Source organism: Gadus morhua, chromosome 11 (genome assembly GCF_902167405.1).
Source record: "Gadus morhua chromosome 11, gadMor3.0, whole genome shotgun sequence".
NCBI classification, from domain to species: Eukaryota; Metazoa; Chordata; class Actinopteri; order Gadiformes; family Gadidae; genus Gadus; species Gadus morhua.
In genome coordinates this window covers 27,120,549-27,148,442 of record NC_044058.1, presented here as the reverse complement: position 1 = coordinate 27,148,442, position 27,894 = coordinate 27,120,549, and the positions used below count along the sequence as shown (strand labels likewise).

Genomic DNA, 27,894 nt, shown 5'->3' with positions numbered 1-27,894 from the left:
GGAGAGATAGACGCCCTGATTTCAGTCAGCCTCCTCCTCCTCCTCCTCCTCCTCCTCCGACCCGACGACAGGCGACACACGACACACGACTCAGGACGGAACTCATGCAAAACACACCGGTGAAGCGCAGAGGACTTTTGACGGCTTACATAATAAAAACCCATCAAAGCAACCAGACTGCGGGGCTTCGCTCGTCTCCATGCCGGCTCTTCACCGGACACAACTTATTGGTCGCTAATTGACCCATTAGCGATCGAACCCCGGTCTCTAAGGGTCTATGCGCGCGCGTTCTATTGTTTATCCTACATGTTATGCACGCGCTAACGACCGCCGTTTGTCTGCAGTGGTCAGAATGTGTTCTTCTGCAGCACGTGACGACCGGAAATCGCTATGCATATGCGCTCTTGGGTAATAATGCGCTCGGACACTATGCTGTGGGTTTGTCTAATGACGCTGGAGGACCGCCACTCAACAGTCCCCCCCCCCCTTCCTCTATCCCCCCCTCCCTCCGTCCCCCCGTCCCTTTCTTCCGTCCCGTCCCCCCTTCACCCTCCTCCCCCCTACCCCCCTCCCCCCTCGAATGGGCATTGGTGTACGGTGCCTTTTTATTTTTGACCTCATGGTGTCATGGCTCTGAGTGACAGCAAAGTGACTCCAGATTTCATCAACTTGATCACCGTAGTATTGGTGAGGCTGTTATTCTGCTGTTTTCGGCTGTCAGAGAGAGAGAGAGAGAGAGAGAAAGAGAAAGAGAGAGAGAGAGAGAGAGAGAGAGAGAGAGAGAGAGAGAGAGAGAGAGAGAGAGAGAGAGAGAGAGAGAAAGAGAGAGAGAGAGAGGGAGAGGTCGGGCGACATTATAAATGAATCACCTGCAGTATATGGCGGCTTATGCAGGTGGTGGAGAAGTGATGTGTGCCAACATGTTGTGTTTTGACGTAATCAAGCTTACCTCTGCATTGTTATGGTAATCGCCCCCCCCCCCCCCCCCCCCCCTCTCGCCTACCCTCCCCCTGGCCCCTCCCTCACTCCGCCTCGTATTCACATAATAAACAATCACATGGAGCAACCCCCCACAGAAACACAGAAACACACACCTAAACACACACAAGACATACTCAAACATGCCAAGGCACGCACACACACATACACGCACACCTAAACACACACAGAACACTTACTCACCCACACACACAAAGACACACGCATGCGTGGATGCTTACGCAACACGCGGCTGTGTGTGTGTGTGTGTGTGTGTGTGTGTGCGCGTGGCGCCGCCTGCGTGTGTCGTTCATTACTCGGCTCAAACCGAGGATTAGGCTGAGGCGGAAGCAGATTATGGGGGCAGAGAAACTCTTAGTGTTTTTTTATTTCTGCATTTCACGACTTAATCAGAAAATAGGAGGAAAAGGGGAAAAAACAGGAGGAAATCAAAGCGGTGGATCTCGTCGGGCATTCCCTTTGATGTGTCAGGGCTGATGCAAACACCCCTGCTGCATCCCCCCCCCCCCCCTCTCGGCCCGGGGTCTCAGAGTCCAACGGCAGGTTTTCATCACCTGGCTGCCGCTGCTTATTTACCACCGAGGCCCCAGATCCAACCTCCCCCGTCCCCGCACATCTGCTCCGAGAACGGCCTGACGGATCCTCTAGGATGAGGAGAAGGGTAGCTGTGTGTAGTCAGGAATAAGGGTTGTTGTAGCAGTATGTAGTCTGGAATAAGGGTTGGTGTAGCCATGTGTTGTCTAGAATAAGGGTTAGTGTTTTAGTGTGTTGTCTAGAATAAGGGTTGGTGTAGCAGTATGTAGTCTGGAATAAGGGTTATTGTTTTAGTGCGACGTCTGGCATAAGGGTTAGTGTGTAGTCTAGAAAAGGGTTAGTGTAGTAGTGAATAGAATAAGGGTTGGTGTTTTAGTGTGTTGTCTAGAATAAGGCTGAGTGTAGCAGTGAGTAGTCTAGAATAAGCCTGAGTGTAGCAGTGAGTAGTCTAGAATAAGGGTTAGTGTTTTAGTGTGTTGTCTAGAATAAGGCTGAGTGTAGCAGTGAGTAGTCTAGAATAAGGCTGAGTGTAGCAGTGAGTAGTCTAGAATAAGGGTTAGTGTTTTAGGGTGTAGTCTGGCATAAGGGTTAGTGTGTAGTCTAGAAAAGGGTTAGTGTAGTAGTGTGTAGTCTCGAATAAGGGTTGGTGTTTTAGTGTGTAGTAGTCTAGAATAAGGGTAAGTGTGTAGTCTAGAAATTGGGGTTAGTGTAGCAGTGTGTAGTAGTCTAGAATAAGGGTTGGTGTAGTGGTGTGTAGTAGTCTAGAATAAGGGTAAGTGTAGCAGTGTGTAGTAGTCTAGAATAAGGGTTGGTGTGTAGTAGTCTAGAATAAGGGTTGGTGTAGTGTGTAGCCCAGAATAATGGTTATTGTAGTAAGTAAGTAAGTAAGTAAGCTTTATTTAGTATCGATTTATCTAGTAGTGTGTTGTCTAGAATAAGGTTTAGTGTAGTAGTGTGTAGTAGTCTAGAATAAGAGTTATTGTTGTAGTGTGCTGTCTACAGTAAGGGTTAGTTTGGTAGTGTGTGGTCTAGAATAAGGGTTAATGTACTTGTGTGTAGTCTAGAGTAAGGGTTGGTGTAGTGGTGTGTAGTAGTCTAGAATAAGGGTAATTGTAGCAGTGTGTAGTAGTCTAGAATAAGGGTTGGTGTAGTGGTGTGTAGTAGTCTAGAATAAGGGGTAGTAGTTTGGTAGCCTAGAATATGTTTTAGTTTAGTAGTGTGCAGTCTGGAGTTAGGGTTTATGTTGTAATCTAGAATAAGGGTTGGTGTAGTAGTTTATAAGGGTGGGAATCTCTTGGCACCTCACGATTCGATTCGATTCCGATCATGAGGTCAACGATTCGATTCCGAAGCGATTATCAATGCATCTTGATGCATCTCGATGCAACAATTTTTTTTTGTGTACATTTCCATGCGTGATTTTCAAAAATATATATATACATCTGGGTTTGCTACTCAGAGTTTGCTAATCACTTCCTACTTTTGTGATGATCATTAAAGACATCAACAGAGGAATTAACTTATCTAATATTTCATAAGAAAGAAAGCTTTTGTCACAAATATGACTTTCTATGAACAATGCAATCATCAATGCAGCTTGCATTATAACACAATATGGAAGCATGCAAAATATAGGTTTCAGTTTTATTTTCTTTCTAGTCTTTATTTTCTATGTCATTAAAGGAAAAGCTGCTCTTGAATCAGAAGGAGTTCTTGTGTCTGGCTGTGAGTTTGCGCGCATGCTATGCATAGGCTGAATCGCAATTGTGTCAAGACAAGTCAGATTGGCCTAAACACACTGTAGATTAATTCAATAATTTAAAATTACAAAAATTATCCCTTCTGGCGAACATAATGTTGCAGCAGGCAAAAAAGAAAAAATAAAGTATTTTAATTCCGATCATTAATTTATCTGCATCGAGACAGAATCGTTCTAGCGAGAATCGCGATGCATCAAAGAATCAATTATTTTTCCCACCCCTAGTAGTTTATAGTCTAGATTAAGGGTTAGTGTGGTTGTGTGTTGTGTGTTGTAGTCTAGAATAAGGTTTAGTAGTACTAGTCTAGAAAAGGGTTAGTATAGAAGTGTTTGGAAGTTTAGAATAAGGTTAAGTATAGTAGTGTGTAGCAGTAGAATAATGGTTAGTGGAGTAGTCTAGAATAAGGGTTAATGTAGCAGTGTGTACTAGTCTAGAATGATGGTTAGTGTGGTAGTGTGTTTAGTCCAGAATAATGGTTAGTGTAGTAGTCTAGAATAAGGGAGGGTAGTAGAGTTTGGTAGCCTAGAATACGTTTTAGTGTAGTGTGTTCAGTCTGGATTTTGGGTTTCTGTGTTGTAATCTAGAATAAGGGTTAGTGTAGTTGTGTGTAGTAGTCTAGAATAAGGGTTAGTAAGCCTATAGAAGTGTTAGGTAGTCTAGAATTAGGTTTACTGTAGTCGTTTTTAGTAGTCTACGGTCAGTGTGGCAGTGTGTAGTCTAGAATAAGGGTTAGGATAGTAATAGTCTAGAATAAGGGTTAGTGTGTAGTCTAGGATAGTCTAGGGTTAGGGTAGTTTGTGGTAGTCTAGAATAAGGGTTATATTAGTAGTGTTTAATCTAGAAGGGGGTCTAGGGTAGTAGAGTTTAGTAGTCTAGACTCTAGAGTAAGAGGTAGGATATTGATTACCGTGTGTTTGGAAGGGGAGAGGCTGTGTTTTCGGTGGGCATCGTGTGAGCATTTGATCTGAAAGCCTGCAGGCCATCGTTCCCTGGTCCTCCCTGTCCACCCGGAGAAGAGAATACGTCCAAGTGAACGGATCAAAGCTGGGACGGAAGGCTTCCTTCAGGAGAAGAACCGTCATGCAACACTGCCATCTCTGGTGTCTTTTCTCCGATTAGATCAGTTACTGTTTTGAATTTGCGGTGCCAAAATACTTGATGCCAAAACAGTTGGCTGTCGCTTTCTTCCGCCCGTTTGTGTTTAATGTACAATGTGGACGAGGCAAAACAGTTGCTTCAAGAGAGGGAATGGTCAATGATCACTTCCTGTGTCAGGGAGGCTCTTGGCTCATGGCATGGGATTGCATCGTCTCATCCTGGGTTGCAATTGGGTAATGCTGTGGTTATGAGATTGTGTGTGCGTGCTATATGTATGTATACATACAGCGAGAGAGGGAGAGTGTGTGTAGGTGTTTCTGTGTGTGTTGTCTGAGTATGCTTGCATGAATTTGTGTTAATGCCTGTTTAGTGTTTGTGAAGGTGTGTGGGTGTGTATTTGAGTGTTTGTGTGGGCAATTGTATATGTGTGTGTATATGAGTGTTTGTGTGTGAGTATGTATGTGTGTGTATATGAGTGTTTGTGTGTGAGTATGTATGTGTGTGTATATGCGTGTTTGTTTGTAGTGTGACTGCGTTTGTGTGAGTGTGCGCGTGTAGCTGACGTGTGTGTATTAGTAAAAACACAGAGACAGCACGGTGCAGAGAAACAGCAGCAAGGTACGGTTAGAAGATGAACACGTAAATAAAACATTGCTATGAATTAATATTAATATTCAACCGGAACTCGTGTGAGAACTTTCAATGCAACAAAATAAACGATGCTGGCAAAAAAGAGAGTGTGAAGAAAGAGTGATCCGTGCCCTTGGCCTTGCGGAGGCTTTTAATATTCCCAGTATGCTCTGCTGCGTTGTGTGCATTCTCCCCCGCGTGGGACCACCAAATGAGCTTTTCTGACACGCCGGCGCGGCTCAAACGGGAGGACCAAGGTCAGCACGGGGGAGCGCACGGCGGGGCCGGGCGGCGCCACGCATCCGAGATTCACACGCCGTCCGCGGTGGGCCGGGGCGCGGCCAGGAGGACGTGGAGCCGGAGACGAACCGGGCGGGGCGCCGGGGTCTCCGGTCCTCAGGGGCCCCGGAATTAGTTTTCCTTTCCTAATGCGCGGCACAGGCCCGGCGGGAGATGGGGAAGTTTAACGGCGTTGGACACAGCTGTTAGCCGGAGGGGTGGACTCCATTACTCGCATTCTTTCCTTTGGTTGCAAGTTTCACTTTATTGATCTGATGGGACTTTCTGAATACTGGCAGAGGGTTGCAGAATGTGGCCATTTTCAAAGATATTCTTTCAGTACAGTTTCTTGTTTGTCTTGGTTCGTATTTCTGTTGACCAGAACACAGGAATAACAATGTCACAGATTTCAAAGCGATGTTCGCATTTTTGCTTTGATGAAGAACCGAACTCTGCCATGGAATGCCATGGTCACTTTTCAGTGATTTTCCTGATGTTCTAATCTGAGAGTCCATTTTGTGGTGGTACCACTTTACCTGGAATGTGAGTTTCCTCTCCTGACTCTGGAACTCTAGCTGAACAACCGCCCAAATGTAACTGCAGAGCAGAAGGGAATCAGATCCAATGGCTGGGGATTGGGACACGTTCGAAAAGAATCCTATTATTTAAAAGAGCACGGTGGATGGGATCGAGTTGCCGGCGGTTCTTTTATCACAATGAAAGATGAAAAGGATACGATCTTTCCCAGACCACCAGTCATGTTTCCAGGTACTTATTTTCGGTTGGTCTGTTGTGCGCCCCTGAAATCCTCTTTGTTCAATGCGACAGGATTAGGCCGAACATACTGCTAATATATCTTGGTAAATCCAAGCCAAGGACGGCTTACTCTTTCATCTTTTTATCTGATCCATATTTTTAATTGACTTCCTCACACAAAAGAACCACACAGATCCGATTTAGGTTTTTTAAATAATTATGTCTTAATGATGTGATAATGACTTAATGTAATCTGTGGAGCCAAACCGATAATGGCATCCATAAACCCAATCGTTTACATGTGGTCCGCTGCAAATAGTGGTACTAAAGTTAAAATAAAGCTTGATATAAGCCATCATGGTAGAACAACTCTTTGATGAACGTTAAGGCTAAAAGATGCTGAAATGCTTTTCATGGACGCCCACATTCTATAAAGTCATGCAGTCCCTTTGCCTTCAATTGCGTAGACGTTTGTGTACATGGCCACCTCCGTATTGAAGTGAAAACAAATTTAAATTCCGGTTTGTATTTAGTTTCAGTGGGATGGTTAAATGGCTGCCAATGCGTGGATGTCAGAGCGAGAGGCGGGCGATCCACGGGAAAATAAACCATGTTTTCCCTAATGAGCGGAAGAGTCGACCCTCGAATAAAACTATTTATACGCCTGGGTATAAATAAATGCCCCCCTCATAAGATAGCAGGGAACCATTCATGTATGTATGAAGACCCACACACACTCACATAGACATGTTTGTGTGTGTGTGTGAAACGCTGTGTCTCTCTCGCTAGCTCTCTCTCTCTCTCTCTCTCTCTCTCTCTCTCTCTCTCTCTCTCTCTCTCTCTCTCTCTCTCTCTCTCTCTCTCTCTCTCTCTCTCTCTCTCTCTCTCTCGCTCTCTCTCTCTCTCTCTCTCTCTCTCTCATATACACACACACGCTCTCTCTCTCTCTCTCTCTCTCTCTCTCTCTCTCTCTCTCTCTCTCTCTCTCTCTCTCTCTCTCTCTCTCTCTCTCTCTCTCTCTCTCTCTATCTCTCTCTCAATCTCTCTCTCTCTTTCCCCCCCCACCTCTCCGTCTCTCCCTTTCATCTCTCTCTCTCTCTCTCTCTCTCTCTCTCTCATATACACACACACGCTCTCTCTCTCTCTCTCTCTCTCTCTCTCTCTCTCTCTCTATCTCTCTCTCAATCTCTCTCTCTCTTTCCCCCCCACCTCTCTCTCTCTCTCTCTCTCTCTCTCTCTCTCTCTCTCTCTCTCTCTCTCTCTCTCTCTCTCTCTCTCTCTCTCTCTCTCTCTCTCTCTCTCTCTCTCTCAATCTCTCTCTCTCTTCCCCCCTCCTCTCGGTCTCTCTCTCTCTCTCTCTCTCTCTCTCTCTCTCTCTCTCTTTCCCCCCCTCCTCTCCGTCTCTCTCTCTCTCTCTCTCTCTCTCTCTCTCTCTCTCTCTCTCTCTCATATATAAACCAACACAAACAAACGCCAATGCCTGATAGATGGAGATATCCAGCAGGGTTCTTCTCATCTTGTCCGTAGCCATCAAAGAGACGGAGAAGGAAGCAAGCCTTAAATGTACAACATAAGAACCATGTGTATTTATGCAGAAGCCTAAGGGTCATATGCAAACGAGGACTATGAATTCATTACATAATTCCTTAATCCTCCCCTCTCAATATTAACATTAAGTGTTAGAATATTTAGAAGGTCAGAAAGGAGTGGGAAACACGTGTGACCTGCTGCCGAGTAAGCATCCCTACTTACACACGCATGCACACGTATGCACCCACACAGATACACACACGCACACACACACACACACATGCACACACGCACGCACGCACGCACAGAGACACACACACACACACACATACATAATGATGCACGCACACACCACACACACGCACGCACAGATGCACACACACACACACACACACACAAATACAAACTCAGATACACACACAAACACACACATACACATTGATTCACACACACACACACACACACACACACACACACACACACACACACACACACACACACACACACACACACGCGCAAGCAAGCACAGATACACACACACACACAGATACAAACTCAGATACACACAATCACACACACACACACACAAATACACACAAACCACACGCACCAACCACTCATACACAAAGACACTATCTCTAACACATACATGAACACAAATTATGTTTGCTTTTTCATATGATCACATATATGATGCTTTATAAATTGTCATTAGTTAGAAAGAAGGGAATGATAGAGATTCACATTTCCTTCTTGCTGCTCGATGAGATGTCAGCTCTTAGCGTGAATATGTCATTTTAAATTCTGGTGTTCGGAAATTGAAGGATTTATGTATGTCCTTAACAAAAATCATCCATGGATATGTAATATAATTTCATAATCCTTCAGAGGCTCCTATTCACAGCAGATCAACCCCTAAGCCCATTGTGTATCGAATAAGGTTGTCTCCACATGGCTGTCCTTGTAAGGACATCCTCTTCAGGATGTCCTCTAAAGGGCATCCTTATATGGACGTCCTTATAAGACCGTTCTCAGTAGGATGGACTCATAGGACTGTCCTTTAAAGTGCATCCTTATATGGATGTCCTCATGTGAATATCCTACTGAGACTGCCCTTATATGGATGTCCTCAAACCGATATCTTACTGATACTGTCCTTATATGGATGTCCTCATAAGACAGACCTTATATGGACGTCCTCATACGGATATCCTCATGAGACTGTCCATATCAGGATGTCCTCGTAAGACTGGCCTCATATGGATGTCCTCATCAGGATGTCCTCATATAGATGTCCTCACGAGACAGTCCTTAGAAGGATGTCTTTATTAGGACATTGTCATAGGAAAGTCATTATTTGGATATCCTCATAAGACAGGCCTTATATGGACGTCCTGATTAGAATACCCACATTATGACTTCCTTATGAGGGCATCCCGACGTGGGCCGTCCTTACATGGAGCGCTTCAGAAGGAAAGCAAAACAACATAAAATAGCTAAAGTGAAAGGTGCTCTCAGAGCACCAGGGCTGCGCTCACACCACCAGAGTCATGACGCGGGCTGACCGGCTGAGTTTGCATGGACACGAACGTCCCAAGGGGGGGGGGGGGGGGGGACGACGACTCCTCTCACACGGCACTAAGATGACAACGCCTTCGCCACTCTGAGGCACGCATGCAGCTGGCCATGCTACATGCTGTCCGTCTCACGCTTCCACCAGATCTGTAGCCTCACGGAGGATCCTACTGTTTGTACTGTTCACCTACGGTCCTTGCTGACTTTATTGTATTTGTTCTTCCGGCGAGGTACCTTGAAACATGGAGGTTCAGGGATGTTCGTCCTTCCCATGGTGGTCCAAACAGGTGCCACGCCATGCCCCCTATTACCGTGGCAACGCTGATTATATCACAATGGCGTGGCTGAAGGATGGCCTACTAAATTGTTCATTAGACAGCACAGAAGCTGCTCTTAAATTAGACGTGGGATCGGAGTCTCTGTCAGCCTCATAACTCAGCGACTCCCTCCTCTCTCTCGCTGCCCGGCAGCCAGGCCGTCGCTGCATCGCTCAGACGCAGGTCTGGTTGTTCAGGTATCGATAGGCAACGGTGGTTACAACATCTGTGATGTCAAGTGGGATACAGAGAGTTTGTTGTAAATCCCCCGCAGCGATCGAGTCCCGAGCATCCATCTTGAGCCTCTGACAGAAATGCTGGCTCGACATGGAAGCATAGTTGTACGAGCGAAGTGATACATTTTGTTATTGCTATTTATGACGCTGTTGTCGGTTTCACCTTCAATATTTGTGATTGTAGTTTGGGATAAGTGCTTTACAAGGATTTTTTTACAAGGATCGGCATTGTAATTATTCGACCGATAAAATTGATACAACATATTTTATTGGTGTTATTACTGCTTCTATTGTAATGCAACAGTAAGTCAACTGAAGCCAGACGAGCGAACTGCAGTGACTGGGTTTTGTTTACAAGACCGGGGCGCGTTTACAAGAATTAAATAACTGGATGTGGATATCGTTAATTCTTTGTTGTGACAAAATGGAGCAATCATTTCATTTGAATACCCCGGATGTTGTGATTGCTCCCCGAACTGTCGGATGCCTTGGGAGGCACGTTGTTGTGTTGCCTCTCGAACCGAAGAGGTCACCTTCGCTCCCAGGTTTTATCGGTCCATTTGAATCTGTATTCAAAGCAAACTTCTGAAGGATTGCCTGTGAAGGTTTGTGACTTGCAGGAGTATCCTTGGGTGCACGAGAAGGACAAGAGTGTCGTACGATCGCTTGAGGGATTGCAGATTTGGGCAACGCTATTGTGTTGACTACTATTTTATCTAGCGTGCCAGGGAACCAGAATTATTAGCATTGTATATAGCATGTCATTCAGAAAAATCTGTGTCGTATGAAAATCATATAAAATCTTATGTTTTGGACGCCCTCCACCATTGTCCCTCAACCAGTTTGTGAATGTTACAGGCAAAGTGCCTGACATGAGAGGCTAGGCTAATGCCACGGTGTGTGTGGATGTAGGGAGCATCTGAGAGAGGGTTAAAGTGGTGATATTATGCCATCAGGGTGTGAAGAGACATTATAAGCCGTTTGAAAATCTGCCTTTTCCTTTGTTTTAGTGACATCCCAAGTGGGTATTTCATACTATCACCCCTTTCAGCTTCTCAGGCACCTATAGTAGTACGGCACGGTGTGTGGCACATTTCATGAGAAACAATGCTCATTATAGCGCTCATACTCAACGGCGGGTGTTTGAAAAAAGAAAGATATCATGAGGTTGCCGATGGCCACAGCGAACGTGCTCAGACCAGTTCATAGGGTCTGAATTGAAGCGGAAACAGGGGATCCCTGTTGTTGACCATGGAGGACAACCTCACGCAGAAGAGTTTGGTTGTTTGAAGAACTGGTTAATACAAAAAAGATATGATGAATACAATGCAACATTCATTAACAACTATTTGACTATCTATGCATATGTAACAGAGTTAGAGTAATTCACTACAAAGAGAACACACATGCACCTACAAACACAAACACAAACATGCCCGCACCAATGACACAAACACACACACACACGCATGCACCCACGCAAGCACATGCACGCCACCATACACACACACACACACACACACTTTGTAATCAACATCTTATTATTACATATTGCACCTTTGATCAAACAGACTAATTCATGCCAACATAAAAGCCCCGGTGATTTGACGATTCAGGGGTTGCGTCCTCGTCCCATTGGTTGAAGGCAGCAGTGCCTCTCCCAGAGAGCCATGTGGTCAGACCTCCACAGGTGACATATGGGGAGACCTTCAAAGCAAATGACATTTGCGACTGTCACTCCACAGCTCAGGGGAAATTGATCTGCCACAGATGTGGCAAGTTCAACTGGTGCTGAATAGCAATATCTGCGAGTTAGTGAACAGAATAGAGTTGAGGATATTCCGTCGGAGGAGGTCAACCTTGAGTGCACACCGAGGGGCCTCCAGGAGAGTCATCTGGCTGGCGTTGGATCGCTCGCAGGGGGTTGAGGAACCAAGTCCCATCACAGGATGAGAAATACGCAGTATTGGTGCAACGAGACACGTATGATGAATAGCAACAGGCTCAATGCAGCTTTGCGTGTTGTTCGACGCCCCATAGCCATGGTGTAAAAATAAAGACCAGATTCAGTGTATTGGAAAGTCAAGACCTAAGATTCCTATTCAGGGCCGGGAATACTGTTCCCCTCTCCCAGTTTTCTTTGGTTACCAAACAGAAACTCTGATTAAATTGGACAACTGCGCTCCACTGACTCTCCTGCTGTCTCTGTGGTGGACATATATATATATATACATATATATACACATACACATGTGAATATGTATATGAATTCTCATCCTCCTTCCAACTGTAGATGATTGTAAGCAGTGGCTCTCTTTGAACGGAGGGTGATGAGTGGGTGGATGACTATGTGAATAGGTACTGTAAAATATAGTCAATATTATCTTTACAACTTTGGTTTTGTCAGAAGCGATTTGGGTTTGCAAGACCGATACACTGGTGCTGCTTTAACCGCATGTCGTAATCATGAAATATATTCAAAACAGTTTTACACAAGTAGGGTCCTGGGCGACTTTATTTGGATAAGTGGGCAGCCAATAGGAGGTCCCAGGGGAGGAGTTACGGCCCCTAGGCCGGCTCTCCTGTCCCGCCCCCTACCCCAACCCCTCACGCCTATCATGTCTTCAGGAAACCACCGAGGCGGTCAGAGCGCATTCTGTCAGAACCAAGGCAAGAGACCTCCTTTAAATCTACTCTGGTTTTATTTGAGTGGGGTGGGGGAGGAGGAGGCAAAATAGGAGAAGAGAGAGATACCAAGAGAGAGAGGGACTGAGAGAGACAGACAGAGAGAGACATAGAGAGAGAGGGACAGACAGCGAGACGGACTGAAAGAGAGAGAAAATAAGAGAGAGGGAGAGAGAGAGGGGCAGAGAGAGAGACAGGCAGAGAGATACATAGAGAGAGAGGGCAGACAGAGAGAGAGACAGACTGACGGAGAGCAATGAGAGAGAGCGAGAGAGAGAGAGAGAGACAGACAGACAGACAGACAGACAGAGAGAGAAAATGAGAGAGAGCTAGAGAGAGAGGGGCAGAGAGAGAGAGAGAGAGGGACAGACAGAGAGGGACAGACTGACGGAGACATTGAGAGAGAAAGAGAGAGCAAAGAGGCATTGTGACATAGAGACAGACCTACAGAGAGACACAGAGTGAGACACAGAGTGACACACAGACACTAATAATGGGAGAAGTGATCCGATTGGAGCGGAGTTGTGGTGTCCTGGTCCCATGCTGTCTCCGTGAGGCTCTCAGCTCGACTCAGTTCCCATAACCTGTAATCAGTAAGGGAGCTTGTGTTCACTCTCCCCTCGTGTTCCCAGTGAAGGCCTATCAACACAACAATTAACTCCGGCGAGGCACGATCAGCCAGCACTCCGCCTCCCAGCCGTAAACACAATTACACCCAGGCTCCGAGACGTCTGCGCCACGCACGACGGGATGGGGGGCCGCCCATCACGCCTCCACCCTGACTACTGCCACTACCATGCTTCCACTCCACTAGTACAACATCCACCACCACCACCACTCCTCCACCACCAGGACCACTGCGCCTCCACCACCACCACCACAACCACCACACCTCCACCCAAAGGCACCCACAAACACACACCACACAGACACACACAAACTCACACAAAGATTGGCCTGCCAGGAACCTCAACGTGTTTCTTTGAAAGACGATATGAGATTAGTTTGTCTGCCTAGAATGTGAACACACTCTTGCAACGTTTAAGGCGCCAGCGTGCCACACGCCTTCTGAAGCCTCATATGATTCAGCCAGATTTCATTCATGTCACACTAGATTCATTTTATTGACATCGTTTAGTAATTAGCCAAGTCACTTGGGAAGTGGGTGCCTGTTTTATGATATTTGGCATGTTTGCGTGCGTTTGTGTGTGTGTACGTGCATTGGGAGCCTGCGTGTGTGTGTTGTTCTGTAAGCTCTCTTTTTCCTTGTGGAAATGTCCAGGTTTTTTCAATAAATCTTGCGCTGGTTGGGCCATGGGTAATTGACAGGTTATGTTCTCCCGAGGAAGGCATTAGCATACCGGGTTCCGTGCCTGGCCGTGAAGTGATTCCCACCTTGCTTTAAAAGGCACCGAATGGATGGCCAACACAGAACACAGAGAGAGAGAGAGAGAGAGAGAGAGAGAGAGAGAGAGAGAGAGAGAGAGAGAGAGAGAGAGAGAGAGAGAGAGAGAGAGAGAGAGAGAGAGAGAGAGAGAGAGAGAGAGAGGGGAGAGAGAGAGAGAGGCAGAGAGGGCAGAGAGGGGCAGAGAGAGAGAGAGAGAGAGAGAGAGAGAGAGAGAGAGAGAGAGAGAGAGAGAGAGGGGGGCAGAGAGAGATGGTCAAAGGGAGAGATTGTGAGGGAGAGAGAGAGACGGAGGAGCAGGAGAGAGAGAAAACATCTTCCTCCACTTTCAACACAATACACTTAAAGTTTAAACACACACACACTCAAACATACACACACACACACACACACACATGCACAAACCCACCCACACAGACAGACACACACACACACATGTGCAAACGCTTACACAACCATGAACTCTGACTGCATTGATTCACAGAGTGAGTCGCAAAAACATATTTTCAGGAGGTGTTTGTAGTAAATATAACATTCCCATCTCCCACAGTCCACTCAGGATAGCATGGCCATCAAAAGACACGAATAACCCCCACATGTTTGAGGTCTTATGAGTCACTTCAAACCGAGCATCTGCCAGCAGCACCATAGGACTAGCATACTGCGTAGCAAACACAAGGAGTGCTTTACTGTGTAGCCATACCTCATCCCAGTCACTGGACGGGATGTTAACTTAACAGTGAGGCTGTACAGCCATGAAATTGCATTAATGATGACAAGGACAGACCGCTAAATCTATGACCGGTATATCGTACTTTATGAATATTGGCTAGGGCACAAATCCATGTATGCACGTAGCGCTTGTGAAAAGCAGCAAGGCAAGACCACAGCCATCTTGTGGTCGGTTAAGAGTCTAGCTTGGCTCCCCTCTGTACCAAACCATTTAAACATAGTAATCATCTTGTATGTTCTTAAACTGTATTGAGTATTGGGCGTAAGCCACAATTGAATCCATATGAAGCACCTTGGCATTTGGAGGACAAACGATGTACTGGGCGACGGCCATCTTGTGGTGAGCGGTGAACAGACCCCGGGGAATCCAGGGTAATGAACGACCATTACTCTGATTGCTACTAAATATTTCAAAGATGATTTTGTCCCGTATATGTCACGGCCCCTTCGTCCATGTATTGCGTCTTTCCTCCCGTCTGCTTCTTGGCCCTCTTTGTGAGAGAGCATCGGATCTCAGCGGCGGGCTTCGGCGAAGAGGAGGAGGGAGAAGGAGTGAAACATGAGAGGAGGCCAGGGACTGGAGAAAGGATGTGGTGATGCTGAGATCACGACCGTGTGCTCGATAGACTCTGAAGTCGATGTTTGGGAACCCAGCGCTGATCTCATGTATACCATCAGAGGAGTCGCGGTTCCGGGATTCCTTGATGTAAAGGCGTCTCTAATGTACAATACCAGAATTATAAAACAGATTTCTGGATTTTTTATGTGGTTGTCATATCATTATGTTATCCCTTTTTTTTATAATAATCTCCAAAAGGGCATGGTCGTGGTTGCAAAATGATCCTTCCTCCATGTTTGCTTGGAGTTGCCCTTTCACTCACTGTACAGACGGGTATCCTTTCTCCGTGGTGACTAGGAGTAGCCTTTTCCCTCCCTTGTACAGAAGTGTATCCTTCCTCCATGGTGTCTATTACTAGCCCTTTCACTCCACTGTATAGAAGGATCTACATTACTTCATCCACGGTGACTAGGAGTAGCCCTTTCACTCACTGTACAGAAGGGTATCCTTCCTCAATGGTGACTAGGACTATCCCTTTCACTCCACTGTATATGAGGATCTACCTATAACCTCATCCACAGTGACTAGAAGTAGCCCTAGTCACCGCTGTACAGAAGGGTATCCTTCCTCCATGGAGACTAGGACCAGCCCTTTCCCTCCACTGTACAAAGATCTCATTCCTCCATGGTGTCTAGGAGTAGCCCTTTCACTTCCAAGTACAAAAGGGTATCCTTCCTCCATGGTGACTTGAAGTAGCCCTTTCACTCCTATGTACAAAAGGGTATCCTTCCTCCATGGTGACTTGAAGTAGCCCTTTCACTCCTATGTACAAAAGGGTATCCTTCCTCCATGGTGACTTGAAGTAGCCCTTTCACTCCTATGTACAGAAGGGTATCCTTCCTCCAGGGTGTGTAGTAGTACCCCTTCCCCTTCACTGTACAGAAGAGGCAGCTGCTGCCGTCTCATGTCCTCAGCTGGAATCCTTGCCTCCATTGTCCCCCTGATATTGACACGGTTCACGCTCAAGCAGGCCATTGTCAAAACAACAGCATTTTAATGAAGCTCTTTTCATAACTCGGCAGCGAATGACTGCTCTCTCCACGTCGCCAAGAGATGCTCTCACTTTAATTGGAACGAGCCCACCGCAGAGCCAACTTTAATCCCCCTATCCACCCCCCACCTCCCACTCACGCCCCCCCGACCCTGCCCCATGCCCCCCATCCCTTGTCCTTATACCTCCCCCCCCCCCCCCCCCCCCGCCCCTTCCCCCCCTCCCAGACCAGGTTTTAGCCTGAGATACGTCACCGCGACGGTGCCTCATCTATTTTACGGCTGAATCAGGTTCGTTTACGACTAATTAAAGCCATTTAAAATGGCACGGGCTAATGCGTTTCCCCCTCAGATAGCGGAGACGCTGCGACAGCCCGGCGTATTTCAGCGGCGAGGTCAAGATGAGAGTAATTAACTGGCTATTAACGACCCAGCTGAGGACGGGCTCAGCTCACTCCCGGCCCGAGACGGGAGGTTAGCCCAAAGACGGCGGATACCGAGCGTGGCGGGTTTGAAACCCGACCGCCTTCCGCACTTTGAATCGAAAGCTCTCCTCATTAAAATAAGGATCATTTAAAATCATTAGGAATATTAGAAAGCCGAGCAGCCTTTGTTATCCGGGGGCCGCCACTCTTATTGTGAATGTAGATTGATAAAGGCACTCATAATTATGTTAAGCTAATCACCGTCGATTTTACAAAGGCCATTCATACATTCATATTAAATTCATGAAAGGAGTGTAATGCTAAGGGAGCCACAGCTGGAGGTCACTAACATACCTACCCAGGCACCTATTGTTTTACCACAGTGGACTAAAAAGGGTAACACAAAACACAAAGGACATGAAACTAGCAGGCAATGGCTGTCATGAGACCAATTTCAATAGCCGAGTAATGCGTAAAGTCCTTCCTTTTTTTAACAAGGAAATATCCTACAGTTTCAAATGAATTATAGAGCATTATAATTTCAAACAAAGACTGTGTTATCCCAATTGACTTCAAAGTGTTGCCCTCTTTTCAGGCAAGTAGACGTGACGGAATGCAAGTCTGAGGAGCCTTCAGATGGTCTGAAGTCTGCAGACAGTCAAATGGTCTGAACTTAAGGCTGGTTTGGCTCCTCTCACCCTACCGGTAGACGTCACGCAGAACGACCCTTCAGACAGTCTGAAAAACAAACAATGTGGTCATCCGTTTCTTAGACAATATTGCATGAACCCCAATAGGAACCATAATCAGCACCATGGCATTAGAAGGTAAAAAAGTTAACATCTCTCCAACAAGGTTCTTAAGATAAACTATTCGCAGAACAATTAGGTTCTGCATATGTCCACTATAAAAGACAATATTATGAAAGGAAATATACTATCTGCCGCCACTTAAACGGACCCCAAAGTGATGCAAATCCCTCTCAAATTGATTCCGCCAAAACAAGAGTCCGGCGGTTTCTTGATCAGAGGACCAAGATGGCACCGATTACTCCAAGGTCACGGACGGTTAATTCCACGGGAAAGCGCCGGCGGGATTGGCGGCCGCAGGAGCCAGATGTAGAGCAGCGGCAGCAACATGGTGGCTCACGTGTTTCCACAGCTAGGCCGGAGCTGAGTGTGCAGGATCCGCTCACTACACAGGCGGTGGATGCAGGAAGAGGTGCATGGGAAAGGAGGGGGGAAAAAAAAAAAAACAGGGACAGGGATTCTATTGCCAATTTGACTCCATCTTCAAAGAGATTAACATAGTGCCTGTTTCCCTTTTATCTTCCTCTAATTTCAGGGATGCCAGCCAGAGTTAAAGTGCTGTGTGAATAAGTAAGGCTTATGAATATGACACACACAAAGAGGCTTAGAGGAGGAGCCTCTGCCTGAGTTTTGATAGCTGAGGTGAAAATAGGAATCTTCATTTGCATAGCTGCAGGACTATTAGTATCTCTGTTACACACCAACAATGCCCCTTGGTTTGATGGTAATATAATTGGATCAATAATGTGAAATAGTTGCAGTATTTGTATAATTGGCTCACTTCCACTGCAGAGCTGCAATTACTGTCTCACGCTGGGTGAAGATGTTAGATATTCGGGCTTCTTCAGGGCAATGAAACTGGGCTACAGGCGCCGTTGTCATTAATTAACATTGGGAGCAGTTTAAAATTGGGCCATATCCATTTTGTTTTCATAGTGTTGTGTGCTGATAAAATGTTATCCCATAAAGCAGGCGGTTGGCAGTCAGTGAGTAAAGAAAACTGCTCTTTCCCCGTTCAATGAATGGTTTTCAATGTGCATCAAGTGAATTAATGGAATTCAATGCATATAGAGTGGAGATAGCTGGTGAATTCATCTCACTCCCAGGTGTGCAGGACTTTTCATTGTTTGGCAGAATTGAATGCATGCCGACACAAGCACCACTTAATGACTTGTTTTCCATGTCAGCAACAAAATAGTAGTGTGCAGCTGCTTGTTTTGTCTGTTCAGTGTGCCAGAATAACAAGTTTTGAACTGTGCCTTCCCAAAATGTGGAGTTTGGTGAGGTGAGAGATTAGAGAAAGCGGTCTGTTAATCACCACTGGTCCGGCTGTTTCAAACGCAGGCCTGGAAGATTCAGAGGAAAAAAGAGAAAGTGTGCAAAATGGAAATTCTGGGCTGCGAGCACATTCAACAAAACCTCCCCTCCCGCCGGCAGACTGCAGTACGAACTTCAACCTCCATCACCACCACCTACCCCCGACTGCTACATGCATAGTTTAATGACTTTCCATGAAACTTTATCTGCCAGCTGCGTTTTTTACTTAAAACTTGTGCTACATATCAACTCGGTCCCTGTGGAAGGTACATCGTAGGCTCTCTTCTGCAGTGCCAGTCAGCAGTATACACCGGAGAACTTGGTGTCACCTCCGCCAACTCCATGGCTTCCTCAGAGAGGAACCTCTTTGTCTTTTGCTTCCCTCGCGTTGCTGTCACCAACATGAAGTGATTCATATGAAGTGGAGAGCACAGGCCTGTGAACGCTGATGTAGAGAGGACGGTTCTATCAGACCGGGAGGGAGGCAACGCAGGAAATAATCGGAGCGGAGGTGAGGGAGGGAACGAGAGAGAGAGCGAATACTGGTGCATTGGTTTTGTTTTACGATCACAATAAGCTTTTCTTCAACCTGTTTAATAGGTCAAACCGTACTTTCTCTCCTCACAACGATGACTCCTCCATACCTAGCTGTTCACTGCTCCTTTAGCATAACCCTCCCTGTTCCTCGCACAACCTGTCATTAAGTCGTTTCATTCCCTTGTGGCGACGACTGTGCTGCACAGAGCGATTAACGTACAGCCGTCTGAACTGTGAGCTACGGCCTGTATGTATTTACTGGGTTCATCGACTCAGAGATGAGGATGGTTGAAAGAGGACTCGAGGACTTGAAACACTGTGTGCAAAGAAGATAACATCCCATGATCCAAAACCACCCGATAGGCTGTAAACCCACATGATCGCTGTCTCTGGAAAACAAATTCAACCATGATAATGGGATAACAGAGAGAGTTCCTGTTACGGAAAACAAAGCGTGTTCGGGTGTTTACAGGGACGCTTCTGTTGTAAGTGCAGCCTCCAGCCGCCGCAGCCTCCACCACCACACCACTGTGCAAAGCGGTCTGGCCAGGTTCATGATGATGATCATGTCTGCTAATTGGCCAACGCTGACTACACCACATTAATGGACGACACCTGAGCCCAGTTTTAAAGACGGGGAACCAGTCCCTGATGAAGAGGGCGGCAGCCAAAACCACTTTGCGGAGCATCTGCCCATGAAAACAAAACAAAACACAAAAAATGCAACATGATTAAAATCAACAGTACATATTCTGACACCTTCTATGTAGAAACTATAGATTTGGTGACGAATGCAAATTTTTTCACTAGTCTGCTAAGGATCTGGAGTGAATGAGACGTGGGCTGGTGTCTCATGTCAAGGGTGCCAACACACAGCAGCTGTGCTCAGCACGGCTCTGATAAGGCAGAATTCTGACTTTGCCTTGTAATACTGTGTGACCGCCAGCAAGTTTTGCTCGGGCCCGTACAACCCGGAGACTGGAAACCCGGAAACATCCCAGCGAGGCTGGGAGTCTAAGCAGGCATGGATGAATTGTTTTTTTTAAAAGGCCCTTCACTTTGATTCAAGCTGGATAAAACCGAACCCACATTATTTTCACATTGGCTATTTATTCTCCTTCTACCTATCAGCCAAAAAAAAAATCAATTTCCGGGAAACCAATTCATCTCCTGTGAAAACACCAGGTGGTGGTCCGTCATGGGTCTGGTGAGGATGCCACAGGGTTTCCATTCCAGCTTCAATCAGCAGCTTACTGCAAAGCCCAACTGGTCTCAGTGCCCAGGGTTAATGTACCTCCTTCCCCACTGAACTCCTGAGCTCCTGAACATGGTAGGTGGAAGAAGGTCTCCAGTGGTCTACTCAGCTGTATAAGCCTTGCCTGCACCTCCCATTTAGTTTGACACCGTTCAGGTTCTCCTCCTCCCAGTGTGCCCTCCACTCCCAGTCTGTCCTCCCCAGTCTGTCCTGCTCTCCCAGTCTGTCCTCCACTCCCAGTCTGTCCTCCTCTCCCAGTCTGTCCTCCTCTCCCAGTCTGTCCTGCTCTCCCAGTCTGTCCTCCACTCCTAGTCTGTCCTCCTCTCCCAGTCTGTCCTGCTCTCCCAGTCTGTCCTCCCCAGTCTGTCCTGCTCTCCCAGTCTGTCCTGCTCCCCCAGTAAGCAGGCTCTGCATTAATCGGGTAGGGGGGGGGGGCATGGCTACTTTCCTGCCCAGTTCACCTCGTGGGAAATCAGTTCAAAGCACACGGTGAGAAGGAGATCAACCCAGACAGAGTCCCCGGCTGGGAGATCGTTCTCACTGAAGTTCCCTGGGACCGATCTTCCTCTGGAACGGAAGAGGTGTATAGAATACTGGAGCCCCGTGCTCAGCAGGGAATTCTGTGTACGTGTGAGTGTGTGAAATAAGCTACTTATTTAGTCTCTCCTGCATTACGTTCTCCTTAGGTCTCCTTATACCTTTCTTGCCCCTATTCGACGCTAGGGTTGGCCCTCCTGGACACCTATCCGACCAAGAGTGGCTGTGACGCAGGTGGATATAAGCAGGAGAGATTTTTGCTAAAAATATAAACCACAAATATGATAGCAAGTTCAAAATACAAGCGGATTTCCTGCTTTTGTTCATTCATCCCTGCTTTGTGTGATGATGCAGGGGAAAAAAACACGGGGAAATGTAATCCGCAAAGCCTCTGCTCCCTCCCAATTATATGATGGCTTTGGGTTCCTCCCTTAAGCTCTGCTGGCTAAACCGTGCTGGAGTCGCTGTAATAGGCCACCTCATCTGTCAGGGGAGGTTCCCGCTTGTTAAAGTGCACAGGACTTGATCCAGGTCAGAGTGGTACGGTCGGACAGACATGCGGTCGTGACCTTCTGTTTTTCGCCGCCCCAGCACCGGTCGATGGGTTCTCTCTGTGTGCTCCGGAACAAGCGGTCCCACAGCGGTGGAAACACACCAACCTACCGAGTTAAAGTCCAGGCTGCCCGCCGATCGAACGCGTCGGCGGTGACGCGCTCGGTGTGGATCGAGCCCTCCCTTTCTTTCCGTTTGTGTCTGTGTGTGGATAGGAATGGTAGTTAAGACAGCCAATTTGTTCGGCTAAGGGCGGGCAGAAATGCTTAGATAATCGTTCTCGGTTTCATGGGTGAAGTCAGCATTGTTTTTTTTTTCTTTCTGAGGCCCATTAAATCCTAATGAGGACACAAGGCCCAAAAAGTTGTGGAGAAGGAGGTTTTCGGTCTCCTGATTAGGGATCATTAAACCACTTCAATCTATCATATAGGGTTACGGCGTCTGGCTCACAGAGCTCTCCCTCCTTAATGAGTAATGACAACAGTGATGGCATTAATGATGTCTTCATGGCAAAAACAAGTCAACGCCACAACAAAGTACTAACTATTATAATTATCCTCATTATTGTCCTTTTGATTATTATTATTATTATCAGTATTAAAAATAGTATTATAATAATTAGCATTATTATTCACAATAGTCTCAATTATTATATTACTATAAGTCTATTATTATTAACAATAGCATTCTGATGTTATTATTATTATTCATTAGTCAAATCATTATATTATAAAAAAATATATTAACTATATTTAACAATATTATTCTCATATTATTATTATTATTATTATTATTATTATTATTATTAATAATAACAATCCTAGACTATTTCCAGTATCATCCTGTCTCACTGCTGAGAACCAGGGAGCAGCCAGGGTTCTGGACAGACAGACAGGGAGAAGCCAGGGTTCTGGACAGACAGACAGACAGACAGACAGACAGACAGACAGACAGACAGACAGACAGACAGACAGACAGACAGACAGACAGACAAGAGCCAGGGTCCTGGACAGGCAGGGTTCTGGACCGAAAGGGGAGGAGCCAGGGTCCTGGACAGACAGGGTTCTGGACAGAAAGGGGAGGAGCCAGGGTCCTGGACAGATAGGGTTCTGGACAGAAAGGGGAGGAGCCAGGGTTCTGGACGGACAGGGTCGGACAGACAGGGTCAGGGAGGAGCCAGGGCCTGGGTGGTGTGGCTCTGTGGTTCTGGTGGTGGTCCTGGCTCCTCAGGAACTGGAGGGACTGAGTCCTACAGAGTTTGGGTGTGAGTGCTGCTGTGTGTCCTAACCTCAGCACCTAGGTCCAGCTGTCATGCAAGGTTTCTTTTGTGTGAGCACTAGCTCTAGCAATATTATTATATATCTCTATACATTTACTACATGTTTAGCATTATCATGATATAGCTATACAATCCTAAAACAATTTAGCAGCATAAAATATACATATATATTATATTCATCACAGGCTTAGTTATGAAATCACTTTCTAATGTGGAGGGATTCATGATGACGAGGTCACAGAACTCTGACCTTAGTTAGACATTTCCTGTCTTCTGTTCACACATATCCCTCTGAAAGCTGTCTGTTGGTTCACCCATTAAGTAATAACTAACTGTGCACCAATATAGTATCATATAGTCCAGCCTGTGTCAATGTTGACCAGGGTGACAGGGTGATTACAGGAATTGACTTGGACGAGAGCTTGACAACCGCATATCGTACATGGAAGATTACAATTTATAATAGTTTAAATATACAGGTGTGAGCATTCTCCTCACCTGAGACTATTGGTTGCTGTGATATGAGCAGTTGAAATGCCAGTCCTGCCTCGTTAACAAAGAACCGAGGATATAATAGGAAGCAATCTTGTTTAGCCCCTCATTGGACAAAGCACCCCCCCCCTCTCCCGCCCACTCCCCACTGGGGGAGACGGATCTGACCAATCGAGGTGGAGAAGGTTAACATGAACGGGGAAAACATCCGGAACACACACACGCTCGGTGAAGGTGTCGCTCCTCACCTTGTGGGAGACAGGACATGTTGGAAATGTGACACAGAACAGACAATGCGTGGATGTGTGTGTGTGGACGGCTACCGGTAGTTTCGTTCTGAGCCAGAATATTCTTAGCGCGGCCCATGTTTAGAAACCGCCCCCCCACTGTTACCATCACACAAAAAACAACGCACAACACAGAGAGACATTCACTTTGGAGGAAGATTCTGTTGACACGTTTTTAGAAAAGGTCCATGTCAATTGTGTTTGTAGGTTTGCACTGTTTGGGTGATCCCAGTGCTGGCGTTTCACTGATTTTTTCATTGATTCATAACCGCATTATTAAATCTAATCTGTTGCTGGCAATACAAAGTGGAAAAGTTCCAGAACACACCAGAATGAGCACTTGTTAATGGATCGTTTTTATCTGCCAAATAATGAATGGTTCCCATTAATGCAGTGCTTTGACTTTGATGTTGATCCACACACACACGATTACCCACAAAATGTTCTCATAAATCTCCAGTGGAATTCAATACATTTGAATTCCACCGTAGCACAGCCTTCTGCTGCGACTTCCTCCGATGCCACATGGCAGTTTGATTATGTATTCGCTTACCAAGCGAATGCTGCGCTTCCGGAGTAATAGAGGATCTGGGAAATATACAGTCCGTTTAGGATCCGCATATACTGTAAATGTAGAGCGAGAGAGATATGGTATCTGTGTATGAAATCATGCACATTCCTAAAGGGCATTTTAGTCACAAAACCCGTACAAAGTAAAAATGTCCCTTAGATTGACTTACAACCGTCAATCCTACCACACACACAGACCTCTACACACACACACACTTATTGTGTTGATATAAAACTGATAACGATTCTATGCCTGCTAAAATGATCCCTCTATAAGTCATCGCAGACGAGTTAATGAGCTTTGCCCCTCCCACCCCAGAGCTGGTTTATATCCGCTTCTATCCCCCCCTCCCACAGACACGCACGCACACAAACACTCACACACGCGCACACGCACACACACGCACACACCACACACACACACACACACACACACACACACACACATACACACACACACACACACACACACACACACACACACACACACACACACACACACACAAACAGGTCGTAGAGCAGTACAGATACAGGCTCATGGCCAGTCGCATGCCCAGGCAGGAACACCCAGGGATAGCACAGAGAAACGGGAGGGGCAGATGGATGTGGAGGAGGACAGACTGCCTGATGAATAGGAAGCAGCTAAAGATAGAGTTCAGATATACGCCTGGTAAACAACGCTGTTGATGGAAGGCCAAACAAACACATCAACAATTTATGCGTTTTGGTCGCCGCCAGATTGCGGTATTTCGGGGCATTATGGTGAATTTGTGAAATTTATTCTCTATCCACATCATCGGTTGCAATCAAATGATGATTCCTCCTCTGCCAAATCGAAATTCACCGACCATGCTAATTAATTTCTCCACCATAATACATGGTAAATTATTCCAAATCGCTGTTGGGTTTTGAACACTGTCCCAAAGAGCACTGTAGCTTGTCCGGACCAAGCTGAGCAGCAGCTATGACCGGCCCTGAGAACAGAACAGACCGTTCTGCACTCACTGCCTCCACCAGGGAGCGGAATGACCACTAGGGGGCAGGCTTCAGCCTCGCTCCCATGTGCAGCATGCTCCCGTCAATTCTCCCTCCATCTCCCATATTGCGTTCGTTTGTAGTGTGTGTGTGTTTGTGTACATGCTTATGTGTGTGTCTGTGCACATGCTTATACGTGTGTGTGTGTGTGTGTGTGTGTGTGTGTGTGTGTGTGTGTGTGTGTGTGTGTGTGTGTACATGCTTATGAGTGTGTGTGTGTATGGATGCATGCATCAGCAATCTGTCCCTGTTCATAATATATAACGCAGCGTTAGTGAACACATGTTTGGTTCTTCGTTTGGGGTTGTGTGCCACGCGCATTCATCTAAAAATAACACTGGAAGTGGCGACTTAGCATGCTGACTCTGGAGCAGACTGTCGGGCCTGTACTCTGACGCCTCGGATTCAAGACGGCTTGTACTTCTTCACTTTCCTCTCCTTTCACAGCCTCTCACTTAGTCTCTATCCCTCCTTCACCACTAGTTTCCTCTCTCTCTCGCTCTCACTCTCACTCTCTCTCCCTCTATCTCTCTTGCTCCATCCCTCTCTCTTGCTCCTTTTCTCTCTCTCTCTCTCTCTCTCTCTCTCTCTCTCTCTCTCTCTGTCTCCATCTCTCTCTCCCTCGCTCTCTCTGTCTCCATCTCTCTCTTGGTCCATCTCTCTCTGTTTGTGTCTATTACTGTTTGTGTCTCTCTCTTTGCCTATTTCTCTCTATTTCTGTCCCTCCCTAAATATCTCTTTGTCTCTTTAGTCTATCTCACTCTCACTCTCACTCTCTCTCTCTCTCTCTCTCTCTCTCTCTCTCTCTCTCTCTCTCTCTCTCTCTCTCTCTCTCTCTCTCTCCTATCCGTCTCAAGTACTCTCTCTCATCGTAGCTTTCATTCCCAACCCTCCCCATCCTCTTTGTCTGAGACTTCCTGATCCAATCCTGTGTCGCAGACGATCGCGTTTGTCCCCCGTCTTAACACTCTCCGACCTGCGATGCCCCTCCCTACCCACAATGCTTTGCTGCCCTGCTGCCTTGCGTGCGCGGGGAGTGCTACTGCAGGGCCTGCGTCGTCCGGCCGTCTGTCTGCTCTGCGTCAGTGTGTCTGTCACTTGTTGTTGTGGTACCGGGAGCAGATGGCGGGCCGCGATCCCCACTGAGGCGCAGGACAACAAAGTGCAGCTTCAGAGCGCTGAGTGCTTTCCAGCGCAGAAACACACGATCCATTTAAACGGGTTCAACCGCGGTGGTTACTTCTTCTCTTGGAAAAGAAATAACGTTGTGAGCGAGGCTCTCTCTCTCGCTGGATGTGCGTGATATCAGCTGGTTACTGCATTTTAAACACAAGATGTGAGTCCGGCCATCCTATGTTGGAATACTTCACCTTCGTACCGACTTTCATTAAGTGTCTTTATCCGGCACATATCTCACACTTTAAAAATAGCACTTAGCATCGTGTAGCATCTTATCCTAGCTACCTTTGCTGTGTACGGGGAATGGGTAAACCAAGTGATTGTTACTGCTCGGCACTTGGTTCTATGGACATCCTTACTGTACCCACAGTGATATATCGTTGCTCCTTCCTCTGACAAATGTACTTGTTGTATGTCGCTTTGGATAAAAGCATCTGCTAAATGCCCTTAATATAAATGTAAATGTATTTTTTAGTTTTTTCCAAGGTCTAGATAAGAGCTTTTTTAGAGTCAGAGACATAGCAGTTGTGCACCATAAATGTATGTACTATTTTGCACCACCTTGAGTTCTGTAGTACAGTAGAGAGGCTGCTTATAGCAGGACCGGAGGAGATCCGTCCACGCAGCTACAGCTTGAAATAGGCGCCTTGCTGTGTGAGATGGTGTCGGTTCAGAGGAGCCGGCCGGCCGGCCCCCAGGGACAGAGAGTGGGCGGTCTCCAGAGGCCCTCCTCGCTGAATATTAACAACCTGGTTGTTTTCATCTTACTTAAAAGGATTTAATTTAATTTTCTGCCATTATCTGTTGATACCGATCTTACCGAGGGCTCAAACGGATGAGATGAACCGACTGGCTGAATTGCATACGATTTAATATCCTTACCGGGTTTTTGGAGAAGGCGCGGGGAATGGGTTACGCCGTTCGTCTGAACTGTCGGCGCCAGATTAAAACAGTGTTCTAGCTAATCACAAATAAAAAAACATGGGATTAGTCAGCGGGAATTGAGTCAAGGTCTGTGCCCCGAGACGTAATTGAGCTTTTATCTGGAACACGGTGAATAATGCCATTAATCATACAGTAGCAGCCTGTCGACGCCGCCGCGGCCGCTACCTGCGTCAGTTCTTAATTGGATCCTTATTTGGACGGCGTTACAGAACTGTATTTAGGGGCTAAACAGCAGGTCCTCCCTCCGAGCACGGTTCATTTGAGCGCCGTTTGAGTATGGCTGCCTTGCAGTTAGTGGCACATTTAATGTTGAAACGAACAGTTTGTGATTCGCTGGCTCTTTCCATATTTGTAAACGATGTTAACTCCACATTAAATCCTGTCCAATGGTGTGATAATATTCTGCTGGAGCCTGATTTGTATTTATTGCTCACAGCACACGTAGCACACGATTTCTCTTGTTACCCCAGTTTTTTTCCTGAGGCGGTTAACCATAAGTATGGGCAGCTTATATAAGAAAAAAAACACAT

At 46.5% G+C, this 27,894-nt stretch overlaps 1 protein-coding gene across 1 annotated transcript in view; it reads left to right on the top strand.

The window, feature by feature from the left end:
• Positions 1-27,894, top strand: part of rtn4r (reticulon 4 receptor) — a 46,094-nt gene that overhangs the window by 779 nt on the left and 17,421 nt on the right. The window lies entirely within an intron of this gene.